The sequence below is a fragment of the Mytilus galloprovincialis genome, chromosome 2 (assembly GCF_965363235.1).
Source record: "Mytilus galloprovincialis chromosome 2, xbMytGall1.hap1.1, whole genome shotgun sequence".
Taxonomy (NCBI): Eukaryota; Metazoa; Mollusca; class Bivalvia; order Mytilida; family Mytilidae; genus Mytilus; species Mytilus galloprovincialis.
The window spans coordinates 98,730,541-98,753,537 of NC_134839.1; the positions used below are offsets into that span (position 1 = coordinate 98,730,541).

Here is a 22,997-nt window from a genome sequence, read left to right on the forward strand (position 1 = left end):
ATGGTGATCAGGGCAAAATTAAAATTGTTTGCGGAATTTCAGTTCATGTTTATTTTCACGTAATGTTTATTAACCAATGCATGGTTTTCTGCCAGGATCCATCCAGACCGGGTCAGTGTTTTTGTTTTGCTGTCATACATGTTTTTGTTAGAAAATTGATAACATAGTACTGAAACTATAGCCCAGTATGGACCAACTTCGTTTGTCAAAAAGTGTTTGCTGATCTGTTGCCCTCTATATAGATATCAGTCATGTTGAAAACATCATATGATATGATTAATTTTATCAAGTATGCTTTCCAAACTCATTTTCTTATAGAAAAACAAAAGATATGGGATATCCATCCATGACACAAATTCAGTACATGCACAGCAACAAATTCAGGAAAGCAAAACAAAAGCGCATTTATTGCTGTTCTTCATCTCAAAGTCAAAGTGAGGGCCTATAAACACGGAGTAATTTAGCTCTCACCTCACTACCAGTTTAAGACGTCCACTAATATTGGTTTGAGCAGAATATTTCACAGACTTTGCAAGATATATCGACACCTAATAAGGCCCGGACAAAGAAGAACATACTAAAGAAGTACATATTTAAGACAAAATTGATCCTACGCAAAGGTGTAAATATAAAACTATGTAGAACATATTCTAGGTTACTAGAAACACATTGTTGGTGGTATTTATATTAGTACGGATATAAAATATGTTTAAATTCCAAGCTGTAAGTACAGGAAAATACCTTCATTTTTGTCGTCCTTACATTATTTACTTAATAAATAGTATAAAATATTTTCAAAATAAAACAAAAGTTAAATCAAAGCTATTTTAATGTTTTATAATGCTAAAATGCAAAATAACAAATGTTACCAAGAAGGACCAAATGAATCCATTTCGGAATATGGCATGCAGCGTACCAAACTAGTACATTTTTTACATGATTTATTACATAAGTCCATTTTTGTACACATCATACACACAATCAGGTTTTGATTGGTCGTCATTAGCAATAAAAACAACCCAGTCATCAATATATTCCTGGATGGAAATCATGCCATGACTAGGTTTGTAATGCGCAAATGCTTTTTGAAGTAATTTTTCGTTGTCAAGACCTACAGTTTTGAAAGCTTTCACATAGTTATCTAAAGAAATCATTTTTGTTTTGTCGGCATCGATTATATTTGTCATGTCTTCACATAAGGATTTAATTATCGCTATGAAATTGGATTTACTTTCTGTATATCCTTTTTCGAAATCATCAAGGAATCCTTCTTTTGAAACTTCATGCTTTCCTTTGAGAATATATGTATTCCACCATTTCTCTATCTGATCATCAGCAAGCTTTCCTTCTATTTTGCTGAGACCCTCAACAATAGGAAACTGTTTAAGTGTATAGTCAACATCCGCCTTTGTGATTTTTCCATCGTGATTCACGTCCAGTGTGTCAAACCAGTAACTCCACTTTTCCCGCAGGAATTCTATGTTATCAGATGTCACTATGTATCAAAAAGAGAAAGCTATGCTTTATTGTGTATGAAGTCAAACTAAACAAATTAGTTCATGATACAATAACTATATTGTGTTTTCTTCACTTTTGAACGACACTATTCATTACAATCAAATAGACCTAGTGCTTATAGTTTTAACGAATTTAAAAATCTCAAGTTGGTTGTTAACATGTAACTGGATGGACTCATTTGACTGGTTCAATTTTTTCTATTTTTATTTAGGCTCGCCCTCTCCAAATTAAACCCCAAATGTAATGATCGACAATAGATTAATACTTACTTGTAGTGTTAGTGGTTGTCTTTTTTTTTGCATAAGCAGCAATGCTTTCAGTCTGTAAAAAAAATTAAACGCATACATGTGGTCAATATTATGAGGTAAAAAAGACAAAAAATACATTTTGGTATTGTGACTTTCTTGAAATACCAAAAAATATGTGCCAGGGTCATAACCTTTGGAAGGTGGACTAGAGCATAGCTGTTACTTCAAATCATATTTCTATTCTTGGTAGATAACCAACCGTTTTGCATGCATTCTTTTAGTCCACCTTAGTATTATGTATAATACAGGATCCAACAAATGGATTGTATTTATCGTATTTAGTAATTCATCCGATAATTGTCAACACGGGCAACTATGAATAAATTATCACACATTTGTTTATTAAACATTATTTTTCTCTTTCGATTGGAACAATTAACTAATTTTGTCGAGTCAATTTTAAAACAAGACGATCATTGTTGAATGAAGAATTGTGTTTCTAATTTAAAATGATTCGTCTTATAACTATCTTTAACTCGATACACTTTGTTCTCACACTTTTGGATTTCTTATAAAGCCTTCATTTATTCAAAGTATGTTGAATCAATCATTTCCAGTACTGAGGTGCTAATAAATGTGTAGATGATAGCATAGGAACTAACAATACAATTTCTCGGTTTAGCAATGTAATTTTTGAGAGCATCGTGAGGCATGCGCAAATTTCAACATCATTGTATGATTTGCAAGGATATTTGATATGGTGCATTATTTTGAACCCTGAATAGCAAACCGAGACCTTTCATTTTCATTTCTGAGACAACTAATGTGGACCAAAACGCAAATTCAAATTTAAGATTCAATATAACCCTAAACTATATTTCAGCAATTGTCGGAGGTAGTTTACTATATATCAGCTTGCAATTTATGTAAGAAAATCATGCACATAATAAAAATCCATTACCATTACCATTTTAGTCCGAATACTTTAAAAAGTTATTAAGATTTGAACAAGAAAAATAAGGCATTAATCTTAGATATAAACAGTTATGATAAAGACAAAAGTAGAATACTGATGTTCAATAGCCATAAATCTATCAATCAAAAATAAATCCGGGTCACAAACTCATGAAAATCATGATACGAAATATATAACATTTACTTACTTGAACTTGTGTTGTTTTGTCAAATGCTAAGAAGCCTTAAGCTAAACATGTTTTATATATACTAGCAATCATATTATATAAAACCAAAAAAAAAAAAAAAAAAAAAAAAAACAACAATCCAAGGACACATTAAAACAGATAACGTTAGCGAATTTTAGGTCGAATGTCAAGGCATTTGATGGATATCAACGACGCTTTATTCAACACCTTTATAAAGACTCTTGTGAATACAACACATAACCTCTTATTTAATGTGAAGTCAGCTATATAGAAGGCACAAAAAATTGTAATCATACTAGAAAAAAGTTTGCAAAAAGAAAATCACAAAAAACTGAACTCGAGGAAAATTCAAATCGCAAAGTCCCTAATCAAATGGCAAATCTAATGCACAAACACATCAAACGGATGGATAACAACTGTCATATTCCTGACGTGATATAATTAAAATATCTCATGAAATCGAAAAACTAAGGATTTTCTTACCCCAGGAGTAGATTACCTTAGCCGTATTTGGCACAACTTTTTGGAATTTTGGGTCCTCAATGCTCTTCAACTTTGTAGTTGTTTGACTTTTTAACTATTTTGATCTGAGCGTCACTGATGAGTCTTATGTAGACGAAACGCGCGTCTGGCGTATAAAATTATAATCCTGGTACTTTTGATAACTATCATGACTGTTTTTTAATCAGTTTTGAATATAGAGTCTTAAACTTAAAACTTTCCATCGTCTCAAACCAGTAGAAGTCCCAGTCATGCGTATGCAAAATTAATGTTATAATTAACGTTAACTTGTAGTTATGACATTTCGACTGATATATATTCAACTGACGAGGGGAATGTGAATGAAAGTTACTGACCGTCAAAACTGTGTAATATATTGTTTATTTAAAGTTTTATAGTTTAATATTTTACAGAATTTAATAGTATATGTTGGGTCAAATTGTATTTGTTGTTTTCTAACAAATTGAGTTCAACAAAAGTAAGAGCATATAAAAGAAAATAACCTACATAATTTAACCTTCTTAATAGACAAACATCACTTGGATAAAAATGTGCAGTCAAACGACAATTTTATGTAACACATTAATAACACAACTTCAGTAAAACAATATCAAGTGTTATATAATGTCAGGTGGCTTGCATTTAGTACAAATCCTTGTTTGATTGTTCAAATATAAATCGTATATAGTCCTCAATTTCCAATTAGTTATTCAGTATAATGCAAAGACAAATCGGATTTGAACAAATTTTCTAAATTTTCAACGGAAGCAATGGATCAGCGTAATCTTTCCGATAAGACGTGTATGTTATTATTGAGAATGAGGAATGATACAACGAAGGGACACAATAATGCAAGGAATTATTTAGTATGAAATGTAGTATTAATAATTCTAGCCACGGCTACCTTAAAATGCTGAAGTCTGTTCTCTTCACCTTATGAGAAAATCATATCAAGATTCTATCCTATGATACTAATCTGCTTCTGAAATTTGCATTAAATTCATATACAAGGGAAATTGTCCCAAAAGAGTACAAAATGTTAGAACAGGTACTTCCTGCGGGAAGTTGCAATGTACACATATTCAGTCTCTGGCAACTCAAACATAACATGAACGTAGGGAAATTAATCAATGACACATTATAAGCTTTTATACGACAACAAATTGCCTTACATATCTACGACAGTTCAAATTTCGAAAACGAAATTCAGGAGGATTCGTTTTTGATCGGTTATTCATTTTTGTAAACTAAGAGGACAGATTATTAATTTTCTGCACTATTGACGCAAGATTTTTTATTTTCATTAAAGCAAGGGACTGATTGTTCATTTTCACAACTATATTTATGATATTCGAAAATATACAATTTTTTAATGATTTGTTTATTATAAATAATACATGTATAGTCAAGTCATTATGTACTATTTAATCAGAATTAATCATCATCCTCTGCAGAAATGAATAGTTTATATTCCCAACTGCATTTACATGTATTGCATATATACATAGTATTAAAGTTTGGTTGTAACCAGCCTCTTTAAAAAGTATTGGCAAACATATTTCGCCGAGCGGAGCGATGTAAATTTTTTTAAGGGTTTTACAGCCACTGAAGGCCCAAGAAGCTATAGAACATATGATGCAAAAACCATGCTTTCTGAGTGTTCCAAAGACCCTTTCATAACCTGAAAATGCAAGTTTTGTTTTACAAAATGTATAAATTCAGTGTAAGACTTAAGTTTCTAAAGGGACAACATCAGAAGACCAAAGTGCATGTCAGATTAACTAAAAATGGAATTCACTTAGTTATGTCTGTGGCTGCTTTTTTTTAAACTCATGATCAAGTTCATAACAAAATTACTAGATAACAAAAGGTATGCAACACTAACAAAATACAGAAGGGCAATCAACGAACAAAAGACAAATAAATAAGAAACATTGATCCCGAAAAATCAGGGCTACGTCTGAGGGAAAACAGAACTTGGTTCTTGCAAGGCACTCGCCTTGAACACAATTTCATATGGAGACGAGCGTTTGGTTTTGAAATTTCCTACACGAGGCATTTGCCTCAATGTAGTTACGGCCCTGTTTAAATAAAAGTGAGGTAAGGTTTCCTGAGACAATATACCTCAAATTAAATTAAACCAATTTTCAGACACTTCAAGTATATTCAAATAATATTTATACTTTTATTATTAAAAAAAATTCACATTTTTTTTTTTGGAAAAAAGATGAACTTATGAAGAATCTGGTGCCATCTTATACTTTCGATTAGACCTGCTGAGTTACTTATTTTCAATACATTGCAAGTCAGGTAATTTATTTTGAAACTACCACAGAACAAACCATTTATTTTTGTGATAATCAAGGGTGAGTTATTTATTTTCAAAATCCTCCTGCCCCCCCCCCCCCCCCCACCAGAATATCAAATGGTCGTCCCCTAATTCAACTCATGTTAATAAATTTTCAGGCATTGGCCTGTAGCGGAAAACGTTTTGCATGTGTTCAGCATGTGGTAACTTCATTAAAAAGGAAAGCATGTCGTATTGAAAAGTGAAACAAGGGAGACACATACAAGAATATCCGTTTTATTGAATAACCCGGCATTTAATTCTTACATTATTAAGATAAGACGTCGTAGGCCGATACAAAGATTCTGGTAAAAAAAAATACAGACGAAAATGATTATTTAGATATTTGAGGAAAAAAAACGGTAACTGCAATTGAGCTATTATTCGGGATCCCAGATTTTGTCTGTCATAATGCACCACTTTGGCACAATTTTGCGCAATCATAATTCATATCGTTATTACTTTTATTGATGTTCAGCAAATGTGTCATCAATGACCTTTTTATATGTACTGTTCTCACTTACTTGATACAATAACCTTTAAAATACAACGACATAATTAATGTTTTCTCACTAAATAGAAATACAGTTGAAAGAGTTTATTTGTTACCATATCGGGTTTGACATCATTTTTGAGTTTCTATCACATTTCAGCAGGTTTTGTACACAAAAGTCTGAACTACAACTGAAGGTAGGATAAAAATGTTTACATAATTAAATTTTGGGTGTTAAAAGGGGCACTAGCTGTCAAAGTCATGTTCACTTATTTGTCTCAAATTCTCATATTTGATTTATAACATACTAAAACGTAAATCCAAATAACAATAAGTCTGAAAAAACTGCTAAGAAAACATGTATTCGATGATAAATATCAAAATTTAGTGTGTTTTTCAGTCATGACACCATCTATTTAACCATCGAGATGACCTCTCGATACTGACGATGGTCACATAACCCGATATAAACATAAACCTAAATATAAATAGATTGCGACATCGTGCAATAGGATTTGTATAGGTCTGTTTGATTTCATGTTTAAGGTTAAATAGAAAATAAAGTAATTAACGTTTTCACCTGTATATGAATGAATACTTGTTGGTCAAATCTGTAAATAAAAATTGTTTACCTTTGTTTCACTTTCAATGTTGACCTTCTTTTCTTTTGAATGGCTGAACACGACTTATGCATGTATAGCCAATCTCTAGCCAATGGGTTAAACTGAATGTCACATGAATACGGATTTAATGAGGTCGAATTATCCACTTGCAGGTGAATAATTCTTCAGCAATATTACTTTGCTTCTTTTGACAAAAATGTACCAAATTGGCTGCTAAAAACGAATTATTATTTCATTAGTTCACTTTTATAAATGATTGAATCAAACTTAATTATACATTTTTTCATATCTCGTAGCTAGTGCCCCTTTAAACGTTTCAATCATTCATAATTAGGTTTTGATTATAAACCATTCTACTCTACCATTAATTCATTTGTTCCAAAGAACCAAATAGTTCATGTGAGCAAAGGACAAGAATCACAATTCAGTTTTCAGATATTTTTTTCTTTAAATAACAAAATACTTAATGTCATTTTAAACTTTGTAAACACAAAATGGTAAAAAGAATTGATAATATTCCCTTATATTTTAAAACTAATATAAACTTATAGACTGGGACTTTTTCTCTTATCAATTTTTTGGATTCTGTTTTGTATTTTTAAATAATGAGAAGGATCAAAGACTAAATGGCCCGGAGTAATATAATGTTATCATTTTTGGAGGATGTATCAGATTTGAAAATTTCTGTAAATATTGCGCACTTTTGATTTTGAAATATTGTATTCTGTTTTATACGAATTTAGAAAAAACAAGGATTGATTTTTTTTTGCAAAATATAGAAATCTTTATTTTTTGTACCTTAGACCAACTTGCCTTGACATAGGAAAATACACTGTACAAATTGTCAGCAAGCGTACAAATCAGAACGTATTTGGAATGATATTATATAGCCGTATATTAAGTGGTGGGAAACAATTCCATGAATAAAATTCAGTCAGGTAAATTTCCTTAATTCTTCTTTCTGTCCAATACTTCTAATATTTGGTGTACTCAAGTGCAACAAACTTATCAGGAAAAATAATTGAATATATTTAAATATTTAAACAATACAATTACTGCATCTATAAATACTGTAATAGATTATATGTAAATATGTTTATTGAACAAATTGCATTGATGCATGAAATATGGGCTGTACAAACCCTTACAGACTTTTGACATATATTAACTTGACGTTACTATTTTTGAAAATGAAATTGACTCCAAGCTACTACGATAGCAACAACGAGTCAATATCATATTCATACTATATGTTATATATGAATTAAGGACTTTCACTCAGTTGCCTATATAATAAGTCAAACTATGGGGCTATAATTAAAATATCCCATGCAGTTTTTCGTATATAAATAAAACAAGATGATGGGTATACGTTATATATCTTCAAACTGGCAAACTCAAGTTTATTATTATTACTAGATCACAGACATTTTGTATACACCTGCTCGAAAGAGTACAGGTATTCTTATGATTGTCCTCCGTCCGTCAATCTTTCGTTTTCCATATGATAAATTGAGAACCTTTTTTTTCTCTTAGGTAGTTGAAATTAAAATGGACTGCTTGGACCTGTTAACACTTCTCTTAAATTCCTATTTGGTTTATTTCACTTTTACATGTACTGTTGTTGATTTATATCACATGATAGTTTGAAGTATCTAAAATGCACTGTATTTCCAGACTTTAAAGAGGGTGGTAAAGGGTTATTTTCGTGCAACGTGTTTTGTCACTATTATTTCTCGTGCAGTCGTGAAAAGGGTTCGTTATTCACCGTGTTTCGTGAAATCGGTAAAAAGATCAACGTGCAAGCACATATTTTTGTTCATTCATCATGAAATGGCAATTTTATATCGCGTTCTTCCGTGCAGAAACACTCCCTTTACGCCCTTTTTCAAATTGATTTACATTTTAATCGAATATTTTGGATAACTAAGGACAGCATAAGATCGATTTATGTCGTGTTCATTCTTTCTGTTCCTGAGTATTGATACTTGGCTGTTCAAACAATTCAAACTGTTAGGATTTCCAGATAATAAATGAACCACAACTTCTGGAAATTAATTGAAACTTAAATGGAACGTGTTAGTCCATTAATGACAGGTTAAATTCGATTCTCTTTGTTTCGATTTTATTGCTCTAAGTTAATAATAATTCATTGGAAACTTTTCAAAATTGATTCTGAAATTAAATGAAAAACCACTTAAAAACATATTGGAGAGCACAACAAACCACAATTTCAAAACAATATTAAATGAACAAACAAAGACAAACAATAATTATCAACATATGGTTCCTATAACTCTTTTCATGACAGAACGGACTTATCAAAGGTTAATAAAAAAACAAAAAAAAACTCGTATCGTGGGTACTGAAGTCTGTTCCAAACTTTTAGATCACTATTACGTGTTTGCTGTCGTTAGATGGTCAAACAAGGATTCATCCAAACTAGGGCCAGTGTTTGTTTTGGTTTTGCTATTATACATTTCTTTGGTTAGAAAATAAATAGTATAGTACTGAATCCATGGGAACAAATTTGTATGGGAAGTTGATCTGTTGCGTTCCTTATTTATATTTATGCTGTTGAAAAAAACATATGATATGATTAAATGTTTTCATTTTGGCTTCCAAAAAATTTGTCTAGTTTACCAGAAACACCTGTCGGTTGTACTGAAATTAGTACACGGTATATGTTTAAATTACAAGTTGTCAGCACATTCGTACATTATTATCTTAGTATAAAATGAAAAAGTATAAGATACAAAAAGAAAAAAGAAAATAAAGCAAAGTAAAATTAAAGTCATTTTATTGGAATAACCGTTTCACAAATGATATCGGATATGTTCCTTACGTCGTAACTACAATCCCCTTCCCTTTTCGTGAATGTGACCTACCGAATTAGACTATTTACCGGATCTGTTATCACATAAGCAACACGACGGGTGCCGCATGTGGAGCAGGATCTGCTTACCCTTCCGGAGCACCTGAGATCATCCCTAGTTTTTGGTGGGGTTCGTGTTGTTTATTCTTTAGTTTTCTATGTTGTGTCGTGTGTGCTGTTGTTTGTTTGTCTTTTTCATTTTTAGCCATGGCGTTGTCAGTTTGTTTTAGATTTATGAGTTTGACTGTCCCTTTGGTATCTTTCGTCCCTCGTTTAATGTCTTTAAATGCTAAAATAATAGAATTACAAATTAAAAAGATGGTCAAAACTCACTCATCTTGGAATATGGCATGCAACGTACTTTTTTGTAAAATATTTATCATAGAAGTCCATTTTTGTACACATCATACACACAATAGCAACAAAAACAACCCAGTCATCGATATATTCTTGGATTGGAATGGTGCCATGGCTTGGTTTGTAAAGCTCAAATGCTTGTTGAAGTACTTTTTTGTTGTCATGGCCTAAAGTTTTAAAAGCGTTCACATAGTTGTCTAAAGAAATCATTTTGGTTTTGTCGGTATCAATTACATTTGCTATGTGTTCAAATAATGATTTAACTGTGGCAAGGAAATTAGTTTTTTTTTCTGCATATTCTTTCTGGAAGTCATCAAGAAATTCTCCTTTTGAAATTTCATGCTTTCCTCTGAGAATATATGTATTCCACCATTTCTCTATTTGATCATCAGCAAGTTTTCCTACTTTTTTGTTAAGACCCTCAACAACTGGAAACTGTTTGAGCGTAAAGTCGACATCCGCCTTTGTGATTTTTCCATCGTGATTTACGTCCAGTGAGTCAAACCAGTAACTCCACTTTTCCCGCAAGAACTCTATGTTACCAGAAGACACTGTATGGCAAAAAAAAAAGAAGATATTTTTCTATTTGTAATTAATGAAACTTAAAAAAAAGATAAAGATACAATCAGAAACTTTTGATTTGCCATCGTTTTTGGACGACACATGTTATTAAAATCTGAAAATGCAATTTAAATTAAAATCTCAAGTTTTGTCATTTAAGTTGTACAGCTGACATATAATGTCATGGATTCCTTTTTGAGTGGTTAAACTTTCCCTTTCAGAGTCGCTCTCTCCAAAAGTACAAAGATGGTTGTCATAAGAAAAGATAGCTCCAAGTAAAATTCATAACAGAAAGTACTTTATAAAATTGAAAAAATGTAAAAGCCCTAACACATATAACGAATGGAAAATTAATGTCATATTCCTGACTTGGTACATGCTCTTTAAATAAAAAATTGTGGATTTAACCTGGTTTTACAACTTACTAAACCTCTCCCTAGACAGTCGCATATAATTTGATTATATTGACAGCAATATGTGAGCAAAACAAAAAACAGACATAATAGGTCAAAACGTCAAAAATTGGGTTACAGCTATTTTCATTGTAATATAATCATAATCACTATAATCAAAGAGCTGATAGCTCTGAGGTGGAAGAAGGTGAACAAAAGGTTACTTGAATTACCATAAAAAGCAGCCCCAATAACCCAGCCTGCTTTGTTCCATTATCGTTATGACGTATTTTTCTTCTTCAAACAAGAATGTGTCATAAGTACATGGATTTCCCATCCGTACAAGCATTTTCTATGTTCAATGGACCGTGAAAATTAGGCATTATCTTTAATTTGGTAGTAAAATTAGAAAGATCATATATATCATAAGGAACACATGTGTACTAAGTTTCACGTTGAATGGATTTCAACTTCATCAAAAACTACCTCCACCATTAACTTTAACCTGAAACAAGACGGACTGACAGACCAGAAAATATAATGCCCATAAATGGGGCATAAAAAAAGGTAAGACTTGTTACATACCTGCCAACTTTTGAAAGTTCCCATGGGAGTTTTTAGTGTGCGACAACAATTTTAAAGGTTACAATTTTTAGCGAAGTATTTTGCGCGATCTGGATTGTTTAGAACAAGTGTCATATTTATATGATGAGCTCACATGCCTTTTTTCTTGTTGCATGATTCTAGTTATTAAATCAGTAGAAAATATGAACATGTAGCTAGCAGACCAGGGTTTATTTTCTTGTGTAAGAATATATGATGCTTGTTGAAATTTCCAATTTTGAATTATGCACAAAGATGGACCTTTTACAGGTTGGGACCAACACTCCAAATGAGGGGTAACCCTCATTGGAAGAACATAACAACCCTTTGTAAAAAATGAGCACCTTTATATTCATATTATTTGATGAAACTTTCCCCAAGAACTATGCATCTATCAAGTATTAAATGGTCAAAACATGTCAAAAGAATTTTGTGATGTTTCTAAACTTATATCTTCTTTATTTATTTGACCCCTCATTTAGAAAAGTTGTTCCAAATATAATGAATTTTCCCACTTTGAGTTAAAAATGCTTAAAATTTTCTTTCTTTCTTTTCAACAGTAAAATGACACCTTGTTTAAGGGACAGTCTTTCATTTAAGGAGGGACACCATATATAATGAGAGGGGGGGGGGGGGGGGGGGTTCCCCACCTGTTTGTTGGTCTTTGTGAAAAAAAGAATAGTACATTGTGCTTTAATTGAATACAAAAATAACGTATTATGTCAATAAATAAGAGAAAAAACTACTATTCAGTATTATCTCTATGGTAGTACTGCATCATTGAATTTTGTCAATCAGCCCTGCTTTTATCCTTAAGCTGTGTAAGAACCCTCTTTGCAGATGAAAATTCACATGCGACAGTGCAATGTTCACGATTTTACAACTAGATAAAAACAATAAAGTTCAAAATCTAGCATGTTAGAATAATATTCAGAAAAAACGTTTTTGATTGGCTTATTAATTTGATCATGAGAAACAAAGAATTTAATTGGCTGAACACGACTATTTTACCTTCGGAACAAAATAAGGAACAGATGATTTTCACTAAATCGTGTTTTAGAGGTTTTTTTTAACGATACCCTTAATAATAATATTTTTTAATAAATGCAAGGACGTATTATAAAACGTCCTTGATAAGAGTGAATAGAATGAACACAGGGCGAACGTACTATATGGTCGAAAGAACTCAGGACGAACAGACCAAGGGCGAACATGTAAACAAGGCTAGTCGACCCGATACCAAATTCACGCATGCGTACTACAAATATCTACATTAAAAACATCTGGTTACAAGTAAACAAACAACGTTCATGTAGATGAGATGAAATCTAATAATTTACATAAATAAAAGGGTACATATTTACGATAGTGAGTGTTTTTCAATCTTAATTTACAAATTAAATGATTCAGATGCTTAATCATGTGTAAAAATCGGTATAAAGAAGTCGGCACCATAGGTCTTCAGAAGACTTGAAGTCTTCTTCCACCAAAAACAAATAGCTGTTTCAACACAGAAACCCAAAACGTCATATAGGAAAAGTATGTTAGCAATTATAAAGGACAAGCAATCAAAACTGAGCATAGGACAAGTAACAATCCACATCATAATTAAAAAAGGTTTAAAATATACAAGGAGAAAAGTGGGGTCTATATCACGAAATAGATATGATAAATAATGTCAGTACCTAGTACCTAGAAATCGAATCTATACTTCAAGACCATCATGTATTATAAGTGAAAATGAAACGCATCCCAATGTACTATTTGACAATGCATAAATACTTACTCGAAGTGGTAGGGATTGTCTTTGACCACACATCAGTGTTTTCTATCTGTTAAAAAAGTAGAACAAGTACTAACAGTCAGTATTATACAACAAAGACTTGGTAAAAGTTACAAAAGTAAACAATTTCATTCATGTCCTTTGACTTCTGTGAAATAAAAGAGAATATATACGAGCCAGGCCATCATTTTTTTCCCGACGTAGTCAGTATAGTTTCGGTTTGTGCCCTTTGAACTTAAGGACGCTTAACTATGGCAACACAATACGCATACTCGAAAATCCTTTCTGTGATTGGACAAAATGCTGTCATGGTGGGTGATTTGGTTGTGTTTGAAAAAAACGTGATGGTGATGGTAAGCAAATGAAAAACTATAAATATTTGAACTAGATCTTACAAAGATTTATATTTTTATTAAAATAATTGTTTCTCCAATAGTTCTTTGCATCCGTGACAGCTGTTTATTCGGGACAATTGGGTAGAAATAAGAAAAGACCATTGACTTGCCCAAAGGGCAAGCTAATATCTAGATTAACTTGCCCTTGTATCTGTTAACTTGCCCGACTAATGCGGACGGCGTAGCCGTCCGCGCCGACGAGCATAGCTCGTCGCACTTACGGCGAGGGGTCTGGGGGCCGCTTAAGGCACCCAGAAGCTCTGGGGTAAATGGTGCCAAATCCTGCATTCTAGACCTCTCCTGGCAGATGATTTCAAGTTTCTATACACCCTTTTTTAAACAAAAACTTTTACTTTTACAAAAAAAAGTGACAAAAAAATTTCATTGTATCGACTTCCTTTCACGATTAGTAGCGGAAATCCCCGAGCAGGTGCGACTGAACATTATAAAACGACGGCGCTCATTGGCTTACGCATATGATAGGAATTGACCAATAGAATTATTCGGGACAAACTACGATGTTTACGATTTTCCTGGCATGCGCATATGAAATAAATAAAGACGGCGAAAATAGTAATACAATAATACACAGTTGTACATCGTACAAAATTACGTCTGACATAGTTATACAAATATTTTATTGGCACAAATTCATTAACAATAAATGTTTAAGACCTATTGCATATATTATTATATTAATTGACATGATAGAATGAAACACAAACACAAAATTTCAACTTGCCCGGCGGACAACTATGTGATGAGATTCACTTGCCCGCTGCAGATTTTACTTGCCTCGGGCAAGCGGGATAGCGCTTATTTCGAACCCTGAATTATTATATAATTTTTAATGTAAACTTTGTTATACGAACGTAGATGACTTTTAGAACGCACCTACGCATGTGAGATTTCCGCGGGGTTTTGGTGAATGTAAACAGAAAGATACGAGGACCGAGAATACTGAACACAAACAGAGAAAACGTTATTTAAATGGTATCTTTGTGCTTCTGAAGGTTATTGAAATGATAGTTTTAAACATATGCTCAAATTTAAATACGTCGGATATCTTTTTTAAAGATAGTTCTTGTTTAAAGTTATAATAGTGTATACTTGTTAGCTCAAACCATTTTTATGCCTCGTTCACACGGATATTTAATTAATTCGAATTGAATTCGAATCGAATGCTAATCGAATTCGCTTATCTCGTTCACACACTCTTCTTTTTTAATTCGAATTGATTCTAATTGGTTAAGTCGAATTAGAAATACGTTTTTGTTAATATGAATCAAAAGTTAACGTCGTTTGGACAGTATTAGCGAATTTGACGCGCATTGTAATTCGAATTAGAATTGACGTTAGGACGTAAAACGTTTCTAATTCAAATTACGTGTGAACTCAGCATCACTATCGGTAGAATATCAAAACGTTTGAAAGAAATCTTTTTACACAGCAGTGTTATGTGTAGTTCAAAATGATAGTATTTATAGGTTGCATTTCTGTGAATGTAGACAATGCAATTTCCCATACAACTTCCCTTTACGGCTAAAACTGTGCCACTTTACTTGAAGTTTCGTGAAAAATTATATCCTAGAATTGAAAGTTGATATGCACTACTATTTTATTGAAAGGTCAAATAATAAGACTGTGCGGCATAATTTCAACATTTATATACCTCTAACTTAAAATCACAAAAATACTGAACTCCGAGGAAAATTCAAATGGAAAAATCAAATGATAAAACACATCAAACGAATGGACAACAGCTGTCATATTCCTGACTTGGTACAGACATTTTCAAATGTAGAAAATGGTGGATTGAACCTGGTTTTATAGCGCTCAACCACGCACGTGTATGACAGTCGCGTCAAATTCCATTATATTTACAACGATACATGAACAAAACAGACATAAATGGTAAAATTGTCAAAATAAGGGTACAGCAGTCATCACCGTGTCACAATCTCAATAAGAACAAAAACAAACAAATATTTAACTAAGAAGCACAAAATAGCATCTATCAAATTTAACAACCACATTCGTTAATTACTTATATGAGTATTTTGAATCAATCCATAAAGGATTGAGGTCATGTGACTGAATGACACATGTTAACATCAACTCTTAGTATAGAGTCGCGTGTTTGACGTCAGAATGTAAACGTCATACACGGAGAGATATAAAATTATTTTGTCGTTCTAAGTATTTTCAAATATAATTAAACATAAACATAATGGTATAATAATAGAACAACTACAACATAATGACGGGATGTTTAAAAGTACAGAGCCACGTCAGATTGATATACTCGAAAACAGATCAAACAGTAAAAGTTATATTAGCCTAATAATAGAACAAAGACAAATAAAAGTACAATATAACACGTTATTAAGATGATAAACAACGTCAGTACGCAGAATCTATACACCAAAACCATCATGTATTTTTGTGTGAATTTGACACGAAAATGTATTAACAAGGTCTTGTTACGAGACGTAAATTATCACACATATTTTCCTTCAACAATTTTTTAATTGACGCAATTATTAAATGTTGTCGAGGTCATTTTAAAACTAGATATCTTTGGTGAATATAGAATTATGTTTTAAATTTTAGATTGAAATATGTTTTACTTATTATAACAAGATAACTTGATTCGTTTTTGTTACACTTCAGTTTAATCATGTATATCTATTATATAGTCATTTTATAAAATTTACTGTTTGCAAAACTATGTTTTATTCTTGATAATAATGATGTTTTTGTCCCAGGCGGATAACCCTGGTCTCACAACTTTTTAGAACTTTTGGTCTTCGGCGATCTTCAACTTTGTAGTTGTTATGGCTTTCAAACTTTTTACATCTGAGCATAGTTTTGTGTGAACGTAGCGCGCGTCTGGCGTATAAAAATATTTTTTTAACCTGTTACCTTTTGATGGCTATTATTCTAGTATTCGTTTGTTTCTCTGTTCTATATTTTCTGCCATGTATCTGTTTATTTATTGTAACCCTGTCGTGTAATGTTGTCATTTTAATCTTATAATCAACACTGTCATTAAAGCGGGAGGTTTGGCATGCCACAAAACCAGGTTCAACCCACCATTTTTTTCATAAAATGCTCTGTACCAAGTCAGGGAAATGGCCATTGTTACATTATAGTTCGTTTCTGTGTGTGTTACGTTTCGGTGTTGTGTCGTAGTTCTCTTATATTTGATACGTTTCCCTAAGTTTTAGTTTGTAACCCGGATTTGTTTCTTCTCTATCGATTTATGAATTTTGAACAGCGGTATACTACTGTTGCCTTTATTTGCACTGAACAATTCAAACATTGCTATAAAATTAAAATGGAAGACATTTGATATGGGCCATTATTTGAACTGTAAAATTTCAAAACGAGACAACTTGTTTAAATCGTTGAGACATCTAATTTTGAATACACGCAAGTTCAAAATAAAGATGCAATATGACTTAACGACATATAACATAAATTGTCTTTGGTAGAACACTATATCAGATCGCCAGTTATGTAAGACAATCAAACAATTTAAAAATGTCATTACCAAACGGCAAGACGTTTTAGTCCTTAGTTTTTATATATTTTATATTTAAATTAGAAAAATAAAGCATTAACAAAGACTATTAACAGTGAATGAAATCAAATAACATTACTTACATGAACTTGTGTAGTATATAGTTAAGTGTCTAATACTGACAAGCCTTAAGCGAATAAAATGTACTTTATGTATAGTGTTATGTATTAAAACAACAATCAAATCCAAGGACACGTTAAAACAGCTGGCGTGAGGGAATTTTAGGTCGAATGTCACTGACATTTGATAACTATCAACAAAACCTATTCAAAACCTTAAAAAGCATCTTATGACTTCAAAAAGAAATCTTTAATCTAAGGTCGAGCCAACTACACAGACCGCACAGAACGCGAAATTACAATCAATACATAAATTTTCAATGAGACTTATAATTGATCCGTGTTAACTTTCCCAAAAGATATTATTGAATGGGGAATGGTTCAACGAAGTGGAATAGTGTAAGAAATTGTTCAGTATGAAATGCAGTTTTGGTGAAACTATTGATTAATGCAACAACTTGCTTCAAATACTGCATTCTGGTCTTTTCATCTTATGTTCAATCAATTCAGATTATGGTTTATCCTACCTTCGACAACTGCATTCCGGGATAAGCTGGTGCAATTCATATACAATGGAAAAAGTCCCCAAAGCGTACGAGATGTTGGTACAGGTACTCTTTGCAAGAAATTGCACTGTACATATTCTCTTTTGGCAAGTCAAACATATCATGAATATATGCAAATTATTCTACTATTAATCTTTTATTCGATACCAAATTTGCTTACATAGCTATCTTAGTTCAGAAGCTTTTGTTTGCAGAGGTCAAACTAATGTTTTATCTCACATCAGACATACACCTTACTGTACTGTATAATTGGGAATAGTGTTAATGAAGTTGTAAATGTAATTTCTTTCTTTTTTTTCGCACAAACATGGTGTAAATTAAAAGGAAAAAAGCTGTAAAATTCATCACCGATTTGACTTGAATTGTCACATTTGATTTATAAAATACTACAGCGTAAATCATAATTACAAAAAAAGCTACGATATTATTTGTATCCGATAATTATAAAACCGGAATATAAAAACAATATTTACGTCAGACACACAAATCAATGAATGTGTTTGTAGGTGGATGTTTTTTTGTGTTCTGTTGGATTGATCCTTTTAAAATTGTTATACGATGATGACTGATGTACCCATATTTTGACTATTTTATTTATTGTGTCTGTTTAGTTAACGCATCAATGTAAATATAACGGAATTTGATGAGACTGTCATCAAAGTGAGAGGGTTAGCGCTATAAAACCAGGTTTAATCCACCATTTACTACATTTGAAAATGCCTGTACCAAGTCAGGAATATGACAGTTCTTGTCCATTCGTTTTTGATGCGTTTTGTTATTTGATTTTGCCATGTGATTATGGACTTTCCGCATTGATTTTCCTTTAAGTTCAGTATTTTTGTGATTTTACTTTTTGCTAAAAGCAGTTTGTTTCAATTATGTCAAATTCAGCGAGCAAAATAAAGATCGTCGATGTATTATATGCTTGCAAGTCAATAACTCATCTCATTTGAATACGCATTCATGCAACATTTAATTTGAAATGTAGTGGGGAATAATTCGTATGTTTCAGCATTGGGTTGGTTTATTAAGAATAAATGCATATCAGCATTGCAAAAGTGAAACAAAGAAGACACATGCAGAAATAACGAATTCGTTGAATATCTTGTAATAAGACGACATAAGTCGAACAAATAAGTACTGGTGACAAACCAAAATGATTGTTTATATAATGATCAATAGAAAAAAACACAGGAATTGAGCTTTTATGTCTGTCACGATCCAACACTTTGGTGCAATTTTGTACAAATTATAATTCGTTTCGTTATTACTTTTATTGGTGCTCAATAAATGTGTCCATAATGACCTTTTTATATTGTCAGCCCCCCTCCCTGACCTAATTCAACGGCATTTTAAAATACAACTACATAATGCATATTTTCTCACTAAACACAATCTATTGAAAGAGTTTACATGTTTACATTTCGTGATTGACATTATATTTTGAATTTCTATCACATTTCAACAGGTTCTGCAAACAAAAGTCTTAACTACATCTGAAGGTAAGATAGAAATATTTTCATTATTATTTTCCGTCGGGGAACGTACATTTATTTTGCAAAATTTAGATAATATTAATTTTAATTACACCATGCAAAGAATAATATCCGAAGTGTAAAATCAATTAAAAAAAATCAAGAAACTCCTCTTATTTTTCCGAACTACTGTAAACTTATATACTGGGACTTTTTGTCTTATCAATTTTTTAGTCATACTTCTCACAAGGAAACTACTAAACCAAGAGTTGAAATCATCCCTTCGTAAATTTTACGGACGCCATCACGAGTTGGTTGACCGTTATGGAATAACCGTTTCACAAATGATATCGAATATGTTCCTTACGTCGTAACTACAATCCCCTTCCCTTTCATGAATGTGACCTACCGAATTAGACTATTTACCGGATTTGTTATCACATAAGCAACACGACGTGTGCCACATGTAGAGCAGGATCTGCTTACCCTTCCGGAGCACCTGAGATCACCCCTAGTTTTTTGGTGGGGTTCGTGTTGTTTATTCTTTAGTTTTCTATGTTGTGTCATGTGTGCTGTTGTTTGTTTGTCTTTTTCATTTTTAGCCATGGCGTTGTCAGTTTGTTTTAGATTTATGAGTTTGACTGTCCCTTTGGTATCTTTCGTCCCTCTTTTATTAAAAGACCATGCCAATCATATGCACCCATACAAAAGCATAATTTGTCAAACAGAAAGGAGTGGTTCCAACTACCGGAACACCTCCCCCACCCCCACCCTTGATCCTTCATAAACTGGTCCGCCGTTCCATCTATAGCTTCGCACCGTGAAGCGATAAGTGATCACAACAGTGGTCCACTTTAGATCCTTCACTGAACATTAAGATAAGTATCTATAATACTAAAATTACGAGGTCCAATTTGTCAGCCGTCATCACGTAAAAACGACGAATCACAGAATTCAACTTTATATATAACTAATATAGTACAAAGGTGTAGATTAAAAATTACACCACTCCAGGCCCTTTTGTTTTCCACGTAATTAATATTGCCAATAATTAAGAAGTTCCGGGTCGAGTCCGCTACCGATACCAATAGTATATTCACCTGTTACCTATTACCTTATCTGTACGTTCCGCATCTGACAGGCGCACCACCAAACGTTGTATTCAGGATTAATATGCTATATACACGGGTCATAACCACAGGGTTGACACTACTAAATTGTCAAATTGTTACCTATTGTAGTATTTTAATCAGTAAGACTTTCTAGGGAAAACGGTAGTATTTAATTTTCCCAGCATTAGGTTGGCCTTTTGTGTACCCAAGGCAGGTGAAGGAAGTCAAATAAGGAGCGCTGTGATTGGATGTAAGGGTACAATATATTTTTTATTTATCTATGAATAACTGCAGTGTGTATATTTACAATATAAATTTTGAAACCTATTGAAATATTTTCTAGAGAATTATTGGAAAAGACTTGCAAAATTTTATAAATTTGGTGCAAAATGACGGTGGGCATGGATAACATAAACAAGCTCCGTTGGAAGTTGGTCATGATACTATTTGGCTTCAATTTTTAAAACACAATAATAAAGTACTAACACAACATATAACTGTTTTATCCAGGTTTTTATCTTAAAAAGTGGTAAATTTAGAAAATGTTAATATTGTCGCCTATGGCAGAATAAATAGTACCGTTTCCCCTCTAAGATAACAATACGAATACTAAAAATCTGGAATAAAAATAAGGCGTATAGGTACAGTTTTCAATTTGTTAGTGGGCATGACGTAAAACAGCAAAACAAAGAATTCAACTTTATTTATAACTTATATAGGACAATGCTGTTGATTAAAAAATACTCCATTCCAGGACCTTTTGTTTTCCAAATAATTAATATTATTGTTTCAGTTCGACGGGTTCAAACAGAAAGACTTGAAAGCAGAGAAAAACTGTGTATCTTATAATCGGCATGACTTTATCAGATGACAATACTAATACTAAAATAAGGCTTGCGCATAGTTATATACTTTAATTCAGTCACGGACCCGTGATATCACGGGTGTGTTCTAGTATTACTGAAATCTCCTGATATTCCCTTTAAGTCGATGTTTGCGCTTTCCATTATTTTCAATTAACAGGCAATTAATATGTGTTAACGCCAAATTAATATGTGTTAACGCCAAAAGTATCATCAAGAAAAAATCTACAAAAAAAAAATGAAATAAACCGTGAGTGAAGTCTTTTTTGCACTAATTGTCTTTTTAATACGACATTGATCATCAGTTTCTAAAAATAAATTGTTTGTTATGACTTTAATGTTGTTCCTTTTACAAAATTAGTGATTCAGACTCCTGGGAGCCTCTAGTTTAAAAATAGTCGTTTAATATGCAGGTTAAAACAAACAGTAAAATATTGAAAAAGAGGCTCTATTGGTTCTTAGGATAATTCTCTTGTGGTAATAGTTGTTTCATGTTCTTCTTCTTTTTTTTTTTTAGAATTATCCTCTTTTATCATTTCAAGGTTAGTTTACATCTGTCTTTTTTTGGGTAAACAGCTAAATCGTTTTTGGAAATGTTCAATGGATTTCCTCTTTTACGTCTTGACATGTACTTTTCGACAAAATTTCACATAAAATACATTTATTTTTGCAGAAAATGGATTTTCTAAAGACAAAATGGTCTTATTGGTTTACTCTTCTAGATGTAAACCATGACGGTTTAATAACAAGGGACGACGTTGGTCAAACAGCCGGTGATTTCCCAGTTGAAGAGAATCTAGATGAAACGTCTGGGAAACTTGCAGCTAAGAAAATTTTACAATGGTGGGAGAAATATATTTTGAAGGGTAAAACTTCCCTAACAAAAGAAGATTTTCTTTGTCGTCTAGAAAAAGAATATACCGACGATCAGGAGAAATTTGTCACTGAAATGAAGGCTGTCATTAAGGATGTGGCAGAAATTGTCGATGCAGATAAAACAGAATCTGTCACATTAGACAATTACATCAAAGCTTTTAAAGTATGGGGTCATGAAGATGAGGCTAAACTTCAAAAGTCTTTTGAACTTTACAAACCGACCAATGGTGCCATTCCTATTAAGCAATATGAAGCTGATTGGGTTACTTTTTATTCCAGCACTGATTCCGCCAATCCGGACCCGGTATTGAAATCGTATGAGGCTGGATTTCTATAGAACAAGCAAGTGAAACCAATAACAATAACGTTTTAAATTATAATAAACAATTAACTTACTTACTTACCTGAACTATTGATAAATGTATATACTAGTATGTATACCAATATAGCCCTGTCTTTGATGTTTGATGTTGATTGTTGCCTTTTAGTCATATTTGTAGTTTTCGTTCTCTTAAGAATAAACCTTTTTACTTATTCTTTTTTAAGTGTTTATCTTGTATATTTTTGTGTCAACCCGCTTTTCTGATTTTTTCCTACAGTT

At 32.3% G+C, this 22,997-nt stretch overlaps 3 long non-coding RNA genes across 3 annotated transcripts; 1 reads left to right on the plus strand and 2 right to left on the minus strand.

The window, feature by feature from the left end:
* Positions 1–816: 816 nt before the first annotated feature.
* LOC143065060 (uncharacterized) lies at positions 817–1,971 on the minus strand. Its single transcript, XR_012975391.1, has 2 exons — positions 1,788–1,971; positions 817–1,495 (listed from the first exon to the last, which is right to left on the minus strand). It is a non-coding gene; the product is annotated as an uncharacterized LOC143065060 (long non-coding RNA).
* Positions 1,972–6,383: 4,412 nt separating this feature from the next.
* LOC143065062 (uncharacterized) lies at positions 6,384–19,572 on the plus strand. The gene is made up of 3 exons (XR_012975393.1): positions 6,384–6,467; positions 7,697–7,831; positions 19,539–19,572. It is a non-coding gene; the product is annotated as an uncharacterized LOC143065062 (long non-coding RNA).
* Positions 9,677–22,975, minus strand: LOC143065061 (uncharacterized). The gene is made up of 3 exons (XR_012975392.1): positions 22,801–22,975; positions 13,468–13,513; positions 9,677–10,676 (listed from the first exon to the last, which is right to left on the minus strand). It is a non-coding gene; the product is annotated as an uncharacterized LOC143065061 (long non-coding RNA).
* Positions 22,976–22,997: the final 22 nt, after the last annotated feature.